The following is a 5,000-nucleotide window of genomic DNA, read 5'->3' on the forward strand; positions in this document are numbered from 1 at the left end:
CGTACCGAGGGTTCGAATCCCTCTCTTTCCGTTTCCGTTGGTTACTTTATTTATTTATATTTTATATATTAATATTCTATTTTATTATTTTTTTTTTCAATTTTTAAAAATCTTAGTGAAACGTGTGAATAGATAAAATCCTAAGAAAATTTGAAAATGAATCAAGAAACCTTTTGTATTTTATTCTTCACGTCCAGGATTACGCCCCGGATCATTAGATAGGAATCCAAAGATAAAGAGAGAAACAAAAAATATCACTACGGTATAAACGAAGAGTTTCAGAGTAAGCATTACACAATCTCCAAGATTTTTTTTTAGAAAAAAAAGAGAATAGATCTTCTATTTTTCTACCACATATCCTATTTTGATACCAAGGAATGAGGTTTTTTCAAGAAATGTATTGTCACAAATTCATTTTTTTTTCATTAACAAAAAAATCGAATTTGCGCCTATAATCCAAATTTAGATATTGTGGGAGACCCTAATAGGGTTAGGGTCTTTGACTGGATGACTGGAAAAGGCTCAAAAACGAGGAAATGGGGGTAAGTCCGGTTTATGTTAACGATTCACGAATCAATGTGTGAATCGAAGGTTCATACTCTAAAATTTATCTGATTTTGTCAATTGTTAGAATTTTTTCTCGAGGAAATCATGCATTTTCTAGGATATTATTATTCCGGATCTTATCGAAAACTTACAGCAGCCTGCCAAACAAAAGCTAAGAGAAAAAAAAACAGAGGTATGACTGGCATAACATCTACGATTGGATTCAAAAAAGCATAGGCTTCGGGCAATTTGCCGAAGAAAAAACTACTCGAATAAAGGGGCGAATTAATACAAATACAGATCAAACTAACGATATTAAGCATAACAGACATTTTGTTCTTGGAGATAATTGCATTTTGGTTGCATTTTTGATATCAGTAAAAAGAAAGAAAGTAAATAAGGTAGACAAAAATCCTTCTTTTTCTTTGAATCCATCCAACCAAAAATCCTCCAATTCTCAAAGGAGAATAGAAGAAACGATACTTTCATACAATATCTTAATTGAATTCTATGTAATGATCAATAAATTAAGTTGAATTCTGTATCTATATGTATCAAAATTAGAATACCGGTCTATTCTATTATTCTATAGATATATAAGATCTATATTCTATAGATGTGTAATCTTTCTAGATATTTATTTGGTCTGGAGTTGACAAACAACCAATAACAATATTATTGTTTCTTAGTGTCAATTAGAAATTGAAATGGGGCGTGGCCAAGTGGTAAGGCAACGGGTTTTGGTCCCGCCATTCGGAGGTTCGAATCCTTCCGTCCCAGCACGGATACATTTCTCCATTATTCCCATATAAACCCTATCATAATATAAAAAGGAAGTGGGGGGGTGTGGGTAGCAGTTAATCTATATTACTTTAAATATCTGTGTCTGTTCGAATTTCATTAACAAATGATCAAGTCTCATATTCCATAGTTATAGTATAGTAGATATAAAACATCTATAACAAACAACAAATAGTGACAACAGTTCCGTCTATCTGATAGATTAGGAGAAACCTTACCTATTTTTTTTTCGATTTTGATTTTCGTAATCTGATTAAAAGAATCAAAATTCAAATATTAACTTACATTATTTTTTGATACATCTCATGAAAAAAAAGGGGATTTTTTGCTTCTTATCTTATTTCTTTCTTCGTTTCTTTGATCTATTTCAAATATTTATTTGAAATTAGTGATGAGTCAATTCAAAAAGAAAGACCGATCCTCCTATAAAGATCAAAGTCGGTGCTTATTGTCCAATTTTCTTCAAACCCAACCCAATAAAACTAAAGTAAATTAAAAAATGATGTTTAATTTCATTTATAAATAAAAAAAGATTTTTAACGATTCCCTGTACGTGGGATCTTTGAAAAAGGTTGTCTTGCTAGGATTTTTTCAGAAAAATATTGTTTCATGTATTATATATTCATATATAGAAGAAAAAGTGGAGATTGCGATGTCTATGGACAGCTGAACCGATGACTATTCATGATTCCGTAATTGAATCAATTCCATACCGGTTCCAAATTAGAGGAATGTTATGGTAAAACTTCGTTTGAAACGATGTGGTAGAAAGCAACGTGCGACTTGAAGGACACAACCCGTTGTGGATTTTTACATCCACCACTTTCGATTTGTCTAGAAATGAGGTGCTCTTGGCTCGACATTGTTTGTTCTGTTACACTTGAACCCTTCCTTTTGTGTCGGATTGTAAATAGTCCATGATGGAGCTCGAGCCTAAAGTATTAATTCATTTCTCAGGGGCAAGGATCTAGGGTTAATGCCAATCAACCGGAACAACTTCGTAAATATATGAAAAACCGAAAGGATCCAATTCGCGCAAGTTTCCAATTCAAAAGCAAAACTTGTTGAAATTGATCCCAATTTTTCGATTCAACGTGTATCATACTAGAATCAACCGTCCATAGGATTCTATGATAGAAAGAAATAAAAAAGGGTATGTTGCTGCCACTTTGAAAAGATTAAGAAACACCGAAGTAATGTCTAAACCCAATGATTCAAAATAGGAATAAAGGGTTTAAAAACAAGGAAACACCCTTTATAGTTGTTAATTCTTTCGATAGTCTCAATAACTGGATCTGACTAAAGAATCCAAATAGAATTTGAAATAGTTTAACCGGTATAAACGAAAGGGAGTAAAGACTACTCAATAAATGAAATTTACTAAAGATTTTTCTTTGAGCTATTTGATAGTTATCCGACTTGAGTTATGAGTACGAGCGGTTTCTTTTTCATTTTTCAGGAAGAAAAAAGATTGGAATCGTAGTCTAATTCATTTTATAGGCCCATTTGTTATTTAATTTATTAGAATTGGATACATAGACAAAACTTCGAATTAAATCGTTTTTTCTCGAGCCGTACGAGGAGAAAACTTCCTATACGGTTCCAGGGGGGGTATTGTTCATCTATATCTATCCCAATGAGCCGTCTATCGAATCGTTGCAATTGATGTTCGATCCCGAAGAGAAGGAAAAGATCTTAGAAAAGTGGGCCTTTATGATCCAATGAAGAATCAAACTTATTTAAATGTTCCTGTTATTCTATATTTCCTTGAAAAAGGGGCTCAACCCACAGGAACTGTCCAGAATCTTTTAAAGAAGGCGGGAGTTTTTAAATAACTTCCGTCTAATTAAATGAAATTCAATTAAAGAAATACCAAGGGGGGGTAGCGACTTGTATATAACTTTGTCTAATTTTTCTTTACTTGTTTTTTTTTGATCCCCCCTTTTCTTTTTCCCTTTTTCCACTGTATTCTTTTATCAATATTTATTTTATATTGACAAGAGTGTATTGAACAAATATAATTCTTCGTGAGGGGTCTATTTCTTTATGTCGTGTAGTTTTTTACTTTATCTTACTTATGATCTTATGCACATGATGCTTTTTTTGATACAAGAGGGTTCTTTTTTGATTGAAAAAGGGATAGGAGATGTTTTATCAATTTTGAAAATTCTGTCTATTTTTTTCTTTTATCTGATAATTTCTTGTATTTTCATCTAATCAATTTATTTTTATGTTTCGAATCGATTAGCAAATCTTTTTTTTTAGATTTGTTAGTTCAACGGTTTGATTAGCTCGAAAAATAGCTTTTCTCTTTGTTTTAATTCAATTTAATTGCTTTTGGTTCGGATTGTATCCATGTCTATATACCCCTTGTTGAGCTGAAGTTTTGTTTAATCGAAATTTTCTCGGGGTTGCTAACTCAATGGTAGAGTACTCGGCTTTTAAGTGCGGCTAGAATCTTTTACACATTTGGATGAAGTGACGAATTCGTCCATACCATTGGTAAACTTTGGAAGACCACGACTGACCCTGAAAGGGAATAAATGGAAAAAATAGCATGTCGTATCAATGGAAAGTTCCGAGGATATTTAATTCTTATCCGATTGGTACAAAACCTTCTTCGAATTCTTGGAACAGAACAAAAGAAAGTTGGGTCGAATGAATAAATGGATAGGGGCCCTGCGGCTTCAGTTAATTCTTAGAAAGAAAAAGCAACCGGCTTCTGTTCTTAATTTGAACAATTTCCCGATCTAATTAGATGTTAAAAAAAATTAGTGCCCGATACGGGAAGCACTTAAGTGGATTCTATTTTTTTAATGAATCCTAATTATTCCCATTCTCTATTATGGAATGAAGATGTGTGTGTATAAAGAAGCAGTATATTGATAAAGAAAGTTTTTTTCCGAAATCAAAAGAGCGATTGGGTCGAAAAAATAAAAGATTTCTAACCATCTTGTTATCCTATAACATTAACACGTACGGATTAAATGAAATGAATGGAAAAAGAGAGGGTAGAGAATCTGTTGATAAGTTTACTTGTCTCCGAGGTATCTCTTTTTACTAGAATACTTTGTTTTGACTGTATCGCACTATGTATCATTTGATAACCCCCGAATCTTCTACCTTTAATTCAAATGGAAATTAAAATGGAGAAAATCCAAAGATCTTTACAGCTAAAGAGATCTCAACAACACGACTTCCTATATCCACTTATATTTCAGGAGTATATTTATGTGTTTGCTCATAATCGTGCTTTGAATAGATCTATTTTATCGGAAAATCTAGGTTATGACAATAAATCCAGTTTACGGATTGTGAAACGGTTAATTACTCGAATGTATCAACAGAATCATTTTATTATTTCTTCTAATGATTCTAACAAAAATCCATTTTTGGCGCGAAACACTAATTTATATTCTCAAATTATATCAGAGGGGTTTGCTTTTATTGTCGAAATTCCGTTTTTTCTACAATTAATATCTTGTCTAGAGGGGAAAAAGAACAAGATAGTAAAATCTCATAATTTACGATCAATTCATTCAATATTTCCATTTTTAGAGGACAATTTTTCACATTTAAATTTTGTAGTAGATATACTAATACCTCGCTCTGTCCATGCGGAAATCTTGATTCAAACTCTTCGCCATTGGGTA

General features: G+C 32.2%; 1 non-coding gene across 1 annotated transcript in view; it reads left to right on the forward strand.

Moving 5' to 3' along the window:
• The window catches only part of TRNAS-GCU (transfer RNA serine (anticodon GCU)), an 88-nt gene extending 57 nt beyond the window's left edge, over window positions 1–31 (forward strand). The window contains exon 1 of the tRNA in view: window positions 1–31. This exon is cut by the window's left edge and continues 57 nt beyond it. This is a non-coding gene — a tRNA (tRNA-Ser).
• The last annotated feature ends 4,969 nt before the right edge of the window (window positions 32–5,000 follow it).

This window comes from Salvia hispanica, chromosome 4, assembly GCF_029641045.1.
Source record: "Salvia hispanica isolate PSC_SH4W2 chromosome 4, Shi_PSC_v1, whole genome shotgun sequence".
NCBI lineage: Eukaryota > Viridiplantae > Streptophyta > Magnoliopsida > Lamiales > Lamiaceae > Salvia > Salvia hispanica.